Below are 17,690 nucleotides of genomic sequence, written 5' to 3' on the forward strand. Positions count from 1 at the left end.
TTTGCAGATTGGTTAGATAGATTGTCTGTCAAACACTTCTGACGAATCGGTGGTCTTCGGGTTCCCTGGGTGGGATTTACGTGTCCCTCCTCCCTGTTGTTTTCCAGTATGTCTCCGCCCCGCGGGTTCAAAAGAACAGACGTGCCCGAAGGTTCGCGAATCTCTTGGCACTGACTTCAGAAAAGAAGACATGACATTTATAAAAGTCACACGGTCGATTTGTTGAAAAAAATGAAAATACATGATTGACCATAACCAGTGATGGGAATAACGGCGTTATAAGTTACTTTTTTCAGTAACGAGTAATCTAATTGATTACTTATCTCATTATTATAACGCCGTTATTGTTACTGCCAAAAAATGTGTCGCGTTACTACATTGAAGGCAGAAAATAACAAATGTCACGCTATAGTAAACAGAGACGCGTCACGCACTAGGACCAAGCGGAAGACGGCCGCTCAAGCTGAAGCCTGTTTCCCTTAGTTTAGACCGCCCACAAGCTCCTCGATTGGCTCTGCCGTTTCTTGTGTGATTGGCCGTCCCCGCTGTCACTCCATCTTGCTTGCACACCGACGTTCTGCTAGTCTGCGGTCAGGAGTCCTACAGGAGTCCGCTACTGTAAGTTGGGAGTTTGTTCTGCCTGGTTCACGTAAGCTAGAAGGATGTTAATATCAGAGGTTTCATTTACATTAACGTTTGAATCGGTGTCCATGTGCGGATGTGCGCGCGCGTATGTGTGCGCGCGCCAGGATGTCTAAAAAAAGAAAAGTGGACATAAACGACTTCTTTAGAAGTCAAAGTGTAAATTACTCAAAGAAATGCGTTACACCCATCCTGCAACACCTTCACTGGCTCCCAATAAAGCAGCATATCCACTTCAAGATCATCCTCATCATTTACAAAGCTCTCAATAATTTGATAAATTAACAAGCATAATTTAATTTGGCTTAGTTGTGACCCATTGAGGTGCAATAAATATCAAAAGTTCCAAAAGATATATTGTGTTATTTTTATCAATCCACTCTATAAGCATAGTAATTATAATATCTCCAATAAAATGGTTTAGATTTGTGCCCTGTGGATTTCTGTTTGCAGTGTATTGAGTATCCATTCCATTATAATACTCAGATTTATCATAAATAATTGAACACGCACATGTATTTTAAGTTCTGTCAAAGAGGGATGGAGATGGGGTCCAAATTATTTGACATATCAGTATTTAAAAATTATTTGAAAGTAACGCAATAGTTACTTTCCAAAGTAACTAGTTACTTTTAGAATTTGTAACTCAGTAACTACTTTAGTTACTTTCTGGGAGAAGTAACTAGTACTTTAACTAGTTACTTTTTTAGAGTAACTTGCCCAACACTGACCATAACAGCTACATGTGTACTAGATATGCAAGCTGGGACACAGCCGCCTGCAGCGCACTACCTAACGTGATGTATTGTGGGTTGAAAGCGATGCATGATGGCTAGAATTGTGTCCGACTTAGCAGCCGACTACAAAGACGTCACATGGTCGCGACCATATCACGTGACCCAAAACATTGCAGGAACAAGTTTTTAAGAGCCGCTTCTTGCAGCGCTTGGCAGCGCGGTCTACGACGACTGCAACCGGTTTGTCCACACCTCCGCTACAGTGGAATGGTTCTCATTGGTTAAAAGTTCAATGACGTGTGTTCAGGTCCGCACATCTTGTGGTGAAATGATACTTTTTATTTTGGTCGCATTGATCTCATGGCTTGATCTTAAGTTCCGTGCATTGTGCTGTGAGTAGGCCTATTATATGTGAGGTCTGGTTAATACAAACATAGAATGATAATACAAATATACTGGAAAAAAAGCCCTTCCACATGTTGCCTTGCATGTGTGTGTGTGTGTATGTATGTATATATGTATTAGTGATGTAACTTCCGAAACGGGCGTGTCGGCGCGTCTCTGAAGTCCCGGATCGAAACGTTTCGAAACGATGTGCCGAACAGCGCTTCTGAGACGCCCATGTCACGTGACTGTAGTTCAGTGATTGAAGGAACGCCTCTATGGTTCGAAACGGCTATCGCCGAGTTTCGACAGGTGCCATGGTTTGCAGTGCTATTGGTTCAATTAACAATCTCAAAAGCTTAAAAACCATGCAGAAACACAAGTTCTTTGAGGGTTTTCGTGGTTGGAGTTTGAGACATAGTTTGAGAGATAGTTTGAGTTTGAGAGAGAGTTTGATAGTTTGGGAGAGAGAATTAGAGATTTTGTGAGAGTGACTTAGTGAGTATATAATGTTAGATATTAGTATTATTATTAGATATTGTAATTAGTAATATAGCCTTAGGTATTAGTATTAGTATTATTATATTAGTAATATAGCCTATTGTTAGATATTAGTATTATATTATACTTTATTGTTAGATAAGATTAGAGGTTTAGGTATGGAAGTCCCACCCAAGAGAGCACTACCTGTGGTGTGGGAGCATTTCACACTGGAAACCCCAAATAAGGTGAGGTGTATGATTTGTAATAGGCAGCTTGCCTATTGCAATAATACATCCTCAATGATGCGCCACCTGAGATGCACTCATCCTGGAGTTCTAACCCCCGAGATGCAGACACGTATGGGCAGGCCTGCCCTTAAACTCATTCAAGATGTTGAAACAAGATGGAATAGTACATATGACATGCTACAACGTTTATATGACGAAAGAAAGACGGTGGCTGCTTCCCTGTCCTGTCTGACTACAGACCAAGCACCTCTGAACAACTATGAATGTGAGGTCATTTCTGAGTGCTTGGATCTTCTTCGACCATTCAAATTGGCAACTGTGGAGCTGTCTGAGGAGGAAAGAGTCCCTACATCAAAGCTTATTCCACTCTACCGAATGATCCAACATAAAGTCAACGACAAAATGAGGGGCTCAACACACAATCCGACTCTTGAAATGGGTAGGCTATGTTGCAATAACATCAATGCCAGATGTGACCATGCATATCATTATGTTAAATGTTATAATTAATGCTTGTGTTTCTTTGGTACATTAGGCACACACTCTGCTAAGAGATGGGATCCAAACCAGATGTGGCACCTATGAAACGTCCACCTTGTTAACCTTTGCCACATTGCTGGACCCACGTTTTAAATCCATTGCATTTGGAAACCCAAAGAAGGCCCATGAAGCAGAACAGAAACTTATTTGTGAGTGTGCTTCGTTGATACGTGCTGCTACATTAACACCTGGTGAGTACTGTTTTTATTTCCGTGTACTGCATGATGTAGCATAATGGAAAGAGTAATATGTAAGATATGTACTGTAAAGTAATTACTGTTTTGCATTCAAAATAGACCCACAAGCTTCATCCTCAGGCTCACAAACACCTACACCATCGGCATCAACATCAGCAGCATCAACATCCCCATCAGCAGAGAGTTTGTGGGATCTGTTTGACAGTCGAGTGAACCAAACTCATATTGTGCAAAGTGCAACTTCGGATGCAACTGTGGAAGTGAAAAATTATTTAAGAGATCCTTTTATTCCAAGACGGGCAGATCCTTTGAAATACTGGCAAGAGCGACGTGCTGTCTTCCCTAATTTGTACCAGCTGACTAAGAAATGTTTAAGGGTCCCTGCAACAAGTGTACCCTGTGAAATGATTTTTTCTAAAGCAGGTGTTATCGAAAAAAAGAAACAGACTCAGCTCAAAAAGAGCTGAACAAATATTATTTTTGAATAAAAATCTTTGATTATTGTATTGCATATAACAATGTGTCATTTATTTGTTTTTAATAATGTTTCTTTAATTCAACCTGTATTCTACTTAAATTAAGGAAACCACCAGCTCATTTCATAGTGGCACATAATTAGGAGTTTTCTTTGGCCAGAGCATGTAGTTCACAGAAGTGGCCACTAGATGCCACTGTAGAGTAAGGTTTCATATTCGTTTCAAGGCTTCAACACATACTGAAACATCGCTTCGAACTGTTTCGAAGCTTCCCTTTGCCCATCACTAATATGTATGTGTGTGTGTGTGTGTGTGTGTGTGCGTGTAATATATATACCGGTATATATATATATATATATATATATATATATATATATATATATATATATATATATATACATGTATATACCATATCCTCTTTGGTTTGCTGCTGTGTTCTATCGCTTGAGCACCATAGTCACGTTGACTTTGTTGTCCGACTTGACGGCGTTTGGCTGCTGTCTCTTTTAGAGCTCCCCCTCAGACACCTAGCATCACCTGTGTATCAAGGGAATTGAGTACAGGTGTGTGTGTGTGTGATTGCGGGGGGGGGGGGGGGGGGGGGGGGGGGGGGTCGTCTGGAAGGTGATAAAGGACAGAGCAGACGGGGCACGGAGAGAGCATCTGACTGCTGCGGTTCGGCACTCTTGGGAGGGAGGGTGTCGTTCGCAGCCGTTTAGGACTGCCGGCGATGAAGATAGTTAGAGAGGGGGTCAGAGGTTCCTGTGTGAGGAGGGGAGGTTTGCTGCCTCCTGTAGGAAGTTAGGGCCGGGCTTTAGATGAGTGCAGGAGCCGCCACTGCCATACTCCCTGCTGCCGTGCGCGACACTGACGCCAGCCGAACTGTCTGTGCCGTCCAGCGAAGCCGCTCCCCGGGGAGTTGGACGGCATCACAAGCTCAAACCCCGGGGGAGGGTCTCGTCAAGCGGGCGAGTTAAGTTTGACCAATATTGTTGTTAAATGTATTTCTGTATGTGTGTGTGTTTTATATAGGCCGTTGTGTAGTGCAGAGGGGGAACTGCGGTCAAGCCCGCCTCCACTCCGAAATCCACAGTCAACCTAGCCGCCAGTTGATTTGTGGTGCCTGTATACGTTAGCTAATACGGTAATGCAGTCCATGAACGGAATTCAAAATAAAAGCACCGACCTATGAACACACTTTACAAGTTAACATGATTTCATTCATTCAGTCGATTAGTTAATTAATTAATTGAACATTTAAGGAGTTAATTCATTTATTATTTACTTAATTCATTTTACCATCCTAATTCATGAGGCCATGACATTTCATCTGTGTGAATACCGGTAAATAGTCCAACGTAAAAATAAACACAATAGCTGGAGTTTCTGATGAGGAATTTCAAAATAAAAGCCCACTTAATAGTCAAATATTATCAATATTTCCCTCAAGTTCAGATCCACGTTAAGAGGAAACTCCCTGTTTCCACAGACTAATTTCACTTCAGACTGATAGTACTCAACCTCAGAGCTGCACTCAGATAATTTCAGGCAGATTTGATGTGGATTTTCCAAATTAAAGCCCTCTGAAATGTGACATTTTTGCTAATATTTCCCTTTGATTTCAGGTTTAAAAAGAAAACTTCCTGTTTCCACAGACTAATTTCACATCAGACTGATAGTACTCAACCTCAGAGCTGCACTCAGATAATTTCAGGCAGATCTGATGTGGATTTTCAAAATTAAAGCCCTCTGAAATTCAAAATATTTGTAATATTTCCCTCAAATTCAGATTCACGTTAAGAGGAAACTCCCAGTTTCCACAGACTAATTTCACTTCAGACTGATAGTACTCAACCTCAGAGCTGCACTCAGATATTTTCAGGCAGATCTGATGTGGTTTTTCAAAATTAAAGCCCTCTGAAATGTCAAATATCATCCATATTTCCCTCAAGTTCAGATTGCTATTGGATCAGAGAAATAGAGAAAATAACTGATTCAAGACTCGTGTGTCACGATTAACCAAACAGATGATTGACAGCGTGACATTTTGTTTTCTGGATGGGTGGGAAATAAGTTTCATCTCCAAAGCTTTTTGAGCTTTGTGAGATTTATGAACAGAAACTTCATAGATTATTTCATTATTTTTCTTCTGGATAGTTTCTCTCTGTAATGTCAAGTTTTTAATATAGTTTTGCTGCTTAAACATCCTATGATATTTGCTGCAGTTAGAATGCTGTGGGCATGGAAACTGAACTATAAGAGGCCTCTCTAATCAGCTGTACACTTTGGTTATCACCACACACACACACACACACACACACTGTCTCTCTCTCTCTCTCTCTCTCTCTCTCTCTCTCTCTCTCTCTCTCTCTCTCTCTCTCTCTCTCTCTCTCTCTCTCTCTCTCTCTCTATTTCCCCCTTTCCTGTCCTCACTTGTGCTGTTCTATCCAAAAAAGGGATAAAAGCCCTCAAAAATTCTTGAATAAATCAAAACTCTTAATATGAAGAAACTATCAAGGACTAGGCATGTCATTAAAAGATCCAAGTGAAACATAAAATAAATAAAATATATGAATCACTTTCACAAATATAAAACAGAATGTTTTTATAGTACAGTATTTAAAAAATAAAATACAATCCAGTCCAGTTTTCAGCATTTTGTTTACCAAAGACATTAAAACACACTTTTTTTCATTCAAATATTTTTTAATTTGAGTAAATTGACAAAGAAAAACACTTTGGAATGAAATAGATGCAGGTCACCATCATTGTATATGTGAACCTATAAGTGCAGTTTGGCTATTAAAACATTTTATTTTCAAAAAGAACTTTCCATCAGATGTGTATGTAAGACGGTAATTTGTTAGTGAGTTGTCATTTGTGTGCATCCACTCGATTGAGTTACTACTTCAGTTCAGGAACAAAACTGTGCCTTGTAAGTTTGGTGTTGGCCAATCTGTATGACATTATCAGTATCCACTGTGTAAAAAAACAACGACAGTATTGCATGAAAAAGATGACATTACTTAAACTTAAAATCCTGTACGTATGAGAAATTTCAGTTCATGGACTAATCAAAGAGTCAGGTTCAGGGAGAGAAACATGAAATGATCTAAAATGTAACAATACAAACTTTTTACTGAAGAGCTGAGCAGTTATATACACAATGTCAGTCAATTCAAGTGAACAAATCCACATATATAGTAGGCAAAATAAAAAACTTAGAAAATTAAGCAAAGTCTTTAAAAGAAGAGAGACTAGCACTGGGAAAACACTGTAAAACTATAATCACACAAGGCAGAAGATAAAAACCTGGCCAACTCAGGGCAGGTGAGGGAGCACATGTGGCTGAAGGACAAGGAAGAAACACTTTGCGACTGAAACAACAGGACATGGTAGTCTTCTAGGGTGGTTGGGTTGGTGAAAATGGCCCTGGACAAAGAGGTGTTCATGTCAATCTGAATTTGGAGGGAAATTATTACGCCTGTCATTTTTTATGTCACTTAATTTACAAAGAATGTCAGAATGTAGAGATATTATCTGAGTGACTCTCTAAGGTGGAGACTCTCATTCTTAAGTGAAATTAGTCCGTGGAAACAGGTAGTTTCTCTCCAAAATCAATCTGAATTTGAGTGAAATATTGAAAATATTTTAATTTTAATTTTGAAATTTCACATCAGATCTTCCTGTAATTATCTGAGTGCAACTCTGAGGTTGAGTACTATCAGTCTGAAGTGAAATTAGTCTGTGGAAACAGGGAGTTTTCTCTTAACGTGAATCTGAATTTGAGGGAAATATTAAAAATATTTTGAATTTCAGAGGGCTTTAATTTTGAAAATCCTCATCAGAAACTCCAGCTATTGTGTTTATTTTTACGTTGGACTATTTATTCACACAGATGAAATGTCATGGCCTCATGAATTAGGATGGTAAAATGAATTAAGTAAATAATCAATGAATTAACTCCTTAAATGTTCAATTAATTAATTAACTAATCGACTGAATGAATGAAATCATGTTAACTTGTAAAGTGTGTTCATATGTCGGTGCTTTTATTTTGAATTCCGTTCATGGACTGCATTACCGTATTAGCTAACGTATAGAGGCACCACAAATCAACTGGCGGCTAGGTTGACTGTGGATTTCGGAGTGGAGGCGGGCTTGACCGCAGTGAGGGGGAGGAGGTTACAGGTGGGAGAGCTATCGTCATAAGCAGGACATCCATACGGTTTCACTTTAAACGGTGAGAGTGGGTTGCTGTGATTTCTCAAGTTGCTGGGATTGATAAATTGCAGTGCCTCCTGCGTTGAGGGTGTTGCGTGCTGTGGTTTGAAATGGTGTGCCTTAAGCTAGAAACTAGCCCTGTGTGTGCTGTGTAGTGGTTCTTCACCTAGATGAAACGTGCAGTGATCGTCCTGTGGTGACTGGTGACCTCTAGTCATTTGTAGTCTTCCTTACCTCTATGCAATAGTTTTATATATTCAATGTGTGATAATTTAATAAAGATTGTATATTTTCCTATACCGTTGTGATTATTTAAAGGCGTCATAAAGAGCGTCTCCGCACCATAGCGGTCCAAAACCGTTTGCCCTTCCGGGTCAAAACCTGACAAAGGGGCTGAACAATGCCACCTATATACACCTGAGCTCCCCTTCTGACAGCACCGCGACCCCACACACACAATGAGTGAATTACACCAGAAACCTCAGAACACAACCAAACACATTTGGCTCCTATACACCGGCCCCTAATTGTTAATGGCATACCAACATAACAATTCAAACACAACAAGACAGGAGCAAATAATGTGTTGATACAGTTACATTAAAGTACAGTACAGACAAATCTATATTCCATGTACCAAACAAAGTTTCGTCACCGGCCTTTCAATAATGTTGGCCCTTGTCTGCAACCTTACAGAACGCACCAGCCCTTGCTTATCGGGAAAAACCTCCAGAACCCTGCCAAGCGGCCATGAACCACGTGGAGCTGAAGAATCCATGATCACCACGATATCTCCAGCCTTCAAACTCCTCTTCCTTTCGTTCCACTTCTGCCTCTCTTGGAGCAACGGCAAATACTCCTGTATCCATCTCTTCCAGAAAAGGTCTGAGAGGTACTGTACTTGCCTCCAGCGCCTTCTCACATACAGATCATGAGGTTCAAATGCTCCAGGTGGCAAAGCTGGTTTACCCCTTAATAGAAGAAGATGGTTAGGCGTGAGAGGTTCCAGGTCATTAGCATCCTCTGAGAGCTTGGTGATTGGACGATCGTTCAAAATGGCCTCCACTTCACAGAACACTGTATGTAGTCCATCATCCAACTTCTGCTGATGCAGAACAGAACTGAGCACTCTTCTCACCAGGCGGATCATCCGTTCCCACACACCACCATGGTGTGAGCCTGCTGGTGGATTAAACCTCAACTGAATTCCAACTTGTGCCAGCGCTCCTTGAATCCTGTCTTGATTCAAAATGGCAAGCGCCTCCTTCAGCTCTCTGTCTGCTCCAGTGAAGTTAGTGCCATTGTCTGATGTTAGACTAGTCACCTGCCCTCTTCTGCTGATAAACCGCCGCAGAGCATTGATACATGCATCTGTGTCCAGTGAAACAGCCACCTCCAGATGGACAGCCCTACTTGCCATACAAGTAAATATAACACCATATCGCTTACAGGTTGATCTTCCTCTCCTCACCTCAACTGGACCAAAATAATCCACTCCTGTGTTGGTAAATGGTGGAAGATCAGGAAGAATTCTCACTTTTGGCAGGTCAGCCATTTTTTGTTCCAATGCTCTTCCATTATATCGCCTACAAAAGCTGCAATCACCAATTATTTTCCTGACAGCTGCATTGGCGTTTGTAATCCAAAATATCTTCCTCACCTTGGACAGTGTGTGAGTCCGCCCACCATGGCCGAGATTCTGGTGCACATGTCTGAGGATGAGCATGGAAATGTGCTGATCCTTGCAGAGAATGAGTGGATGCTTGGCTTCCTCGGGCATTGCTCCTCTGCTCAGTCTTCCTCCAACTCTCAGGAGTCCATCCTCCAAAACTGGGTCCAGCCGGTATATGGGACTCTGTCGACTCACTGACCCTTTCCCAGACGACAAAGCAGACATCTCTTCACCAAACCTCTGTTGCTGACAATAACGAATTATGGTTCCTTCTGCTCTCAGCAAATCATCCAGCGTCAGACTGCCACTCATGAGTGTTGATGCAACTCCCTTTCTTTTAGTCTTCCTTGAGCTGCCCTGACCCCCTTTCTCCAGACAATTAGCCACAGAAGCCTCCAACTGCTTCCTCTTGCAACTCTGTGCCAACAACATGACCTTCAACTTTAGGATCCAGGCAACAGCTGTCTTGAGCCTCTTCCAGTCAGAAAAGAAGGCAATGAGCTGGTCTGTAGGACTAGAGATGTCACACACACTGATGGCATTCACCATTACCTCCTTTCTGACCTCTTGGTCATCAGAGTCCACTGAAATGTCCAACATCTTTTTAGGCCAGTCCTCCTCAGGCTTCCAAAGAAATGCAGGACCTTCCAGCCACCTGGTTTTGTTCAGAAAATCAGAGACCTTCATTCCCCTTGAAGCATCGTCAGCTGGATTATCCTTGGAACCTACATGCCTCCATTGTGAGGGTTCAGATGCTTCTCTGATGGTCGAGATTCTGTTGGCCACGAACGTGTAAAAGCGCCTGTCCTCATTGTTAATGTACTTCAAAACGGACGTGCTGTCAGTCCAAAAGACTGAATGCTCCACTTGGACGTCCAGCTCTGCCTTTAACAATGCAGAGCTGGCTGCGAGGACGGCTGCTGTCAACTCCAGTCGGGGAATAGTCACAGCCTTCAGAGGTGTCACCCTGGCTTTGCCGAGCAGAAAGGTGACCTGGATGTTGTTTTCCTGATTTAACATACGGATGTATGTTACAGTTCCGTATCCACCTTCGCTGGCATCGGCAAAGTGATGTAATTGGGCATGCTTGATCCCTCCAAACTCCACTGGCTTGATGCACCTTCCCACATTGAATGCAGACAGCTGGCCCAGGTCCTCCAACCACCTTTTCCAACGAGGCAAGATGTCCTTGGGCAGATCATCATCCCATCCACAACCTCTCCTACAGAGCTCCTGTTGCATCATTTTGGCAGGCAAGGTGATTGGGGCCAGAAACCCCAATGGATCATACACTGAGCTGGTGACTGACAGCATACCACATCTGGTGAGAGACTGTTGTTTCATCTCCATCTTAAACCTGAAAGAGTCGGTCTCCACACACCACAGTAGACCCAAAGCCCTTTCCATTGGCAGGTTGTCTCGGTCCAAATCTAACTCCTTCAGGTCCTTGGCCCTTTGCTCCTCTGTGAGGGCTTGCAACACAACACGACTGTTGCTTATCCATTTCTCCAAGATGAAGCTCCCTTTCTTACACAGAGCAGTTAAATCTTTTATCCTTTGGATCGCTTCTTCTTCAGTGGCTAAGCTCTTTAAACAGTCGTCAACATAGAAATTTTGCTTAACAGACTGAACCACCTCATCCAAAAACTCAGACTGGTTGTCATCCGCAGTTTTCCTCAGTGCATAACTTGCACAGCTAGGAGATGACACGGTGCCGAACAGGTGTACAGTCATCCGATACTCCTTGAGGTCCTGAGTGATGTCACCATCTGGCCACCAAAGAAAGCGAAGAAATTCTCTGTCCTCCTTAGCAACTTTGACTTGGTGGAACATGGCTTGAATGTCGCCCATGAATGCCACCACTTCATTCCTGAAACGAAGAAGAACTCCAAGCAATGAGCTAGTGAGGTTGGGACCTGGCAACAATTCACTGTTCAAGGATGCTCCTTGAAATGTAGCTCCACAGTCGAACACCATGGTGTCCACGGATGGTGGACACCATGGTGAGGGATGTACCACACCTTACCCCTTTCACCATGCAGCTGTTGCTGAGGCACTTGCTCTGCATTGTTCTTACTGATGAGCGTGTTAATGTATCCAGCATACTCCTGATGCAAGTGTTTGTTGTTCAGGAATTTTCTCCTCAAACCCTGGATCCTTTGCTTAGCCACTGTAAAGTTATTAGGCAGGCACACCTCTTTGTTCTTATATGGAAGTTTCAAACAATACCTTCCCTCCTGAAGTACTGCTGAGCACTCCATGATTTCCAGAAACCTATGGTCTTCTCTGGACATTTCCTTCTCCTTTATGGTCTTCTCATTAAACTCATGACTGTACTGCTTCTTCGAGCTTGCACACAGAAATCCTGTTCACCATTGCCAAGGGCAGCTCCACCTCCGAAGCACCACTGTTTCCATTCAGTGGTCCGTTAACAACCCATCCAAGCACTGTCTTTATAGCATATGGGCCATCCCCGCTACTGTTAATGACCTCCCAGGGTTCTAATATCTTGGGAGCATTGGTTCCAATTAACAGGTCGACATTTGCTTTTATGTTTGGGATGTTCACCTTGGACAAATATGGCCACTTTGCCAGTTCTTCAGATGTTACCATGTTATTAACATTGACCGGCATTTTTTTCTGTGTGAGAACCTCTGGGAGAACACGAAAGTCATTGCTGTCCAGATTAGATACCTCCAAGCCAGTTAATGAGTATGCTGGAACCACTGTTTTCTGCCCCATCGTGCTCAACAGGAAGTTGGTTTTTCTCCCTGTGATGTTCAGCTTCCGCATTAGATGTTCTGAGCAGAATGTGGCCGAACTTCCTGGATCCAAAAAAGCATAGGTTTTTATTATGTGATTTCCCTTTGCACTTTTGGATGAAACAGGCCGTACCGAGCGCCGTCAATGCCACGAAGTTGCCGCCTGACCTCGTTGAATGCAGCCCGAGCCCGGGCTACCTTGGCCGTGTGGTCAGGGAAGACTGAAATGGTCAGGTCTCTGGCTTTAATTTGTCGGAGCTCTCTAGCGCGGCGTAAAATGTCAACACAGTCACTGTGATAATGAAGTCTGCATACAATGGCTCGTGGACGCTCACCGGGCTTGGGCTTGGGTTGGAGGGTCCGGTGGGACCGGTCCAAAAGCGGCTCCTTTGTCAGGCCAAAAGCTTCCATTAGCAAGGCGGCTACAGCGGCCGTGGTGCAGGTGTCAGGACTCTCCGGTACTCCCACTATCCTAACGTTGTTCCGCCGTGACCTGGATTCCAAATCTTCACATTTATTTTCCAGCTTGGCTACGTTAGCAGTGAGGGACTTGACAGTAGTTTTCAACTCGGCGATGTCATCTGAGCACTCAGTGAGCGCGTACTCCATCTCCCCGACCGTACCTTTTAGCTCGGACACGGTAGCATCGGTAGCTGCTTTATCATTCGCCAGCTGTGTTTTCACCGCTTGCAGGTCGAGCTTGATAGTAGACAGAACATCGCCGAGGGTATCTTGGAGTTCCTTCTTAAAACTAGCAGCAATGTCTTTCCGTAGCGAAGTCAGCAACTCGAGCTTGAGGGCAGCAATGTCAGGATTAGCTTGCGTTGGGGCGACACCTGTAGGAGTCGGCGGCCTACTCGAGGGTGGGGTCGCGGTTTGCAGACCAGGCCTCAGATGTGTCTGGATACAAGGCCGTAGCCAGGATTTTTCAAATACCGAGGTCAATCCCAACTCAACCCTCAAAACAAAAGTCCTCCTGGCCTGAACTGCCCCCCTGACCCACCCCAAGGTCAAAAAGAAAGAAATAAGCACGAATAAAACAGATCAGTGTGGCTAATTACACTTTTGGGGGGGGAGTGGCCCCCTTGGCTTTACATCCCTGCACTGCTCTACCAGTTGCTTATCACCATAAGAACCCTGTTTCAATAAAAAAAAATGTAGGCTATATGCTGCATTTTATTTGAACTCGATTTATATTTGAGAAAGTAAAAGTATAGAATACAGTTATTTAAGATTCTGTGTGGTGTTTTTAATCATAATTTAAAAAATAATAATAATTAGGCTAGTTTAAAAAATATATTATTATCAGTAATTTTTTTTAAAATGACTAGACATTTCAGGCGGCCCCACTTGGGGCCTCGACCCCAAGGTTGAGAAACACTTGGTTTTACATCCCTGCACTGCTCTGCAGTTGCTTATCACCCTGTTTCAATAATTCCCAACCACAAACCAATGAAATAGTGTTAAGTTGGGATATGTTTGGGTATAGTAAATTGAATTAATTGTTGACAGATGTAAATTAGTTGTTAGATATTTTGTATCGGCCTATTCATGTTCCTACGTGTGTGTCATAGACCCTGTTCCCCTGGCCTGTGATTGGTTCAGTAGCCTAGTAGTTGTGATTGTTTGGTCGCTGTCATGGTGATGAAGCCGGCTAGTTAAGAAAGTAAACACTGAAAAGTACGTCTCCGTTTCTCCGTTTGATTGTCCTGTGTACCTGGCTGAGCATCAAGAAGACATACCACCACAACGAACCCGAAATTCACAGAAGAATCTTTTATTTTAAATCACATCAAACAGTCGCACCAATCAATTGTAAAGTGTCTGCATGGAGCGGACCTGCTGACAGACTGTGCAGCTGACAGTGACGATTTCCTCATCGCTAAACCTGTGCCACCATCTGATCTGATCCTCCCTCGTTCGTGAGGACGGGTCTCCTGGACATTCTTTGTGCTTTTCCTATCTTCATTTCTAACCGGCTCCTTTTTAGTTTTTTATCGGTGCCTGATCTGGTGCGTGCGCGCTCGCCCCCGGTCGGCATAAAAAAATGAATGTTAAAAACAATATCTCGTGAGAATATTGCGAAGACAATGAAATGGAAACATTGTAATAATACCTGCGACCACGCTCTATAACAGCCAGGGTGCGAACTACGGGGGAGCCAGGGGGGGTCTCAGCCCCCCTTAATGAGACATGAGCTCCCCTGAAAACATGATTTGTGAAATTTTGGGGGGGTCTCTAAAATACTGGCAAAATGCTGTCTTTTCCCATGCATTTCCTATTTGATTTGTTTTTTTGTATTGTCAATATAATGGGTAATGTGTAAAATAGGCTATTTTAATGTATTTGCGCATGAGGGTGAGTCATCGCTGACCGCAATTTTGCTTTAATAAAGATGCAATTGCTGCCTGCATGCAATTCCTGTCCTCACCATTGATGCGTGGGTGTGCTAGTCTTAAACGTCACTCTAAATCAGACATCGGAAACAATCAGAAACGAAAAAATAAAAAAAAACAACCGCTGGACCGCTGAATTTCGGTTGTCATCATGAAAAGAACACAGGGAAACCTACTCGCGAATTTCGGGTTTACAAAAAAAAAAAAGACGGGTGATCCTGAGGAGCAGCCACACACGAGTTCTTCAGCAGATGCTAACACAGACACCACCGCTGCACCTACGGGGACTGATGTCGGCGAAAGCCCGCTACAACAGTCAGTGTCTGGTGTGAGAAGCAGCAGCTGCACCTGCGCGTGTCTGCGCCCCCTTTGATGTGTAACCGCGGCCGGACCTGCTCCGACTGCCTGGTGTCTCCGTTGTGAAATTTTAGCATTATTTACAGTAGGCTACTGTATCAGAGTTGTGATTACATGGCAATACAGGGTTGTGGCTTGAGTAAGTCCTTGGCTTGCTCCGAGGCACGCGCAAGCGTCTCCCCCCCCCCCCCCCCCAATATAAGTGAGCCCCCCCGAAAGCCACAGTATAGTTCGCACACTGATAACAGCTGTAAAAGCTGTACCGCTATACTTATTTTCCCTTGGTTATGGAAGGAAAAAAAAGTCAACTTTTAAAAATTGGAAAGTGAAATCAGTGAAAAAAAAATGCAGAGGACATGACCTCGGTGTCCTCAATGGTAGCTACGGCCTTGTATGGATAGTATTGCGAGACATTTTACGCAGTCCAAAGTAAAACTTTTCAACAAAAAAATACTGCGGTGTAAGACAGGACGAAAAAAGTAACCTAAAAGCGCAGAAGAATAACCATTTTTATCGAAATCGGCAGGAGCTCCCAAACTCACGTCCTACTCTATTCAGGCTCAGCAGCGCCCCCTTCAATAACACTTTTAAAACAATGTCTGAGAGAAAAAAACATAACTGTAGGGTTTATATACTGTATGACAACTTTTTTCTGATTATCTTATAGTTTGTTTAATTGTGTTGTATAACTCTGAGTTCTGTACATAAAATGATTTAATGAAGGTTTAACTTTGGGTTCAGTTGGTGAGTTGTTGTTGGAAGCAGGTTTCAGAGCAGGCTGCTACTGGTTCTGTCTCGTCGCTGGTTGACTTTTCAGACACACCTTATTGTGTTATCCTGTTAAATGAACGTCTCCACGTTAGACAGGCAGGACTGATAGCGCACGTTTGCCTAGCTCCGTCATTACATTACTGTTTTTTATTAGCCCTGAGCCGCTAGCGTAATTATTACTCAACAGGCTTAACTATTTAAAATGTCAATGTTGTTGAAACGGGAGCTTAACTGACTCTCTATAAAGACCGGGGTGTCAGTCTTTAAGATGCTTTGCCAACTTTGTTGAGCTACTTGACTCTGCGCCACTACTTTAGCATTGCTAGCATATCAGCTTGTTGACATCATTAGCCTTTCCCTGGTGGTTAGCCTCATATGCTAAATACTTCCAAACGGTTAAAATCAAAAGTTTTTATTACGAACTGGATAGCAAAAATATACAAGTACAAATATTCGTTGCTAAGCAGGGCACACTCGCTTTAACTTAACAGACCACACATGTTAGTTAACTGCCCAGCCTCCATAAATGGACTCCTGAACATTACACAGTCCAAAAGTTTTATACTTCTTTCTTCCTCAGGTAGGGCTCTCTGATTTGCAGAGCGACCAAGCGTGTCCACGCCTCCTTGGTCTTCATATCCCGAAGGGCATCAATGTCATCAATTCCCCCAAACAGACTGATGGTTAACTATGAGAGCACTGATCGTGCTGCTATCAGTATGAAGCACAGGCCTGCAGTTCTTTCTGTTATTAATCTACTTGTTGTGACATACAAAACTAATTAAGTATTGAGCAATCCTTCTGGTGATACACACACACACACACACACACACACACACACACACACACACTTGTGTTTAATACCTCCTCCCTCATCACTTTGATACGGCAAGTGCAATGAGAAACGATAAAAGAGACGCGGGAGGTCATGGAGGACAGGGCTGGTCAGAGCGGCAAGAGAAGGTCTTTGCTGCATGCATTGTTATTCTTGGGTTATCATATAATTATCTGTATTACCATACAAGTTACCATATAAGTACCGACAGTGATATATTGCTGTTTCACTTCCTTCTGACAAATGTACTTGATTGTAAGTTGCTTTGGACTAGGGATGGGCGATACCACACTTTTAGGATTCGATACGATACCGATACTTTTTCTTGCATTTTCATCGATACCGATACCGATACCATTAATTTCTTATTGGCAATTTTTGTCAGTCAAAATATTATTACTATTGTTATTATTTAAGACAAATCACAAGACAAATACAGACCATTTATACCACATTTATTATGGTCAATATATTTCATATGTTTAAATAAATTGCTGGTGTTGCTGCTGTGTGGCACTTGTTTGTCACACAGTTCACACCGTGCCGTGGCTTTGTCTACTGGTGAAAAATAACACCACACCACGCTTCGTTTCTTCTGGTCTGCCATTATCGCGTCTCTTTTCCTCCGGCTCCCGCATCCGTGGCCGTGCTGGCCTCCTGGCCTGGCTGCGTCGCTGTCGGCTGTGTGTCGCACATTGACGACGCTCATTCGCTGTCTCCTGTCACGTGACTGGGCCAGCTCAATACTCTGCCAGGTACAGGGGTGTCCCAGCACATAGTAAGTTAAGTAAGTAATCAAAAACAGCTGAAAGTGATGCATGCACCCCCCACACGCCGTTTTTTAGTTTATATCGATACTTTTTTCAGAAAAGTGATGCCAAATGAGTAGCGTGTGAGTATCGATATATCGATACCACAGGATCGATACGCACATCCCTACTTTGGACTAAAGCATCTGCTAAATGC

General features: G+C 43.0%; 1 long non-coding RNA gene across 1 annotated transcript; it reads left to right on the forward strand.

The window, feature by feature from the left end:
* Positions 1 to 1,907: 1,907 nt before the first annotated feature.
* LOC311029357 lies at positions 1,908 to 3,898 on the forward strand. Its single transcript, XR_014598868.1, has 3 exons — positions 1,908 to 2,933; positions 3,030 to 3,225; positions 3,331 to 3,898. It is a non-coding gene; the product is annotated as an uncharacterized lncRNA (long non-coding RNA).
* The last annotated feature ends 13,792 nt before the right edge of the window (positions 3,899 to 17,690 follow it).

This window comes from Eutrigla gurnardus (genome assembly GCF_963514095.1).
Source record: "Eutrigla gurnardus genome assembly, chromosome: 19".
Taxonomy (NCBI): Eukaryota; Metazoa; Chordata; class Actinopteri; order Perciformes; family Triglidae; genus Eutrigla; species Eutrigla gurnardus.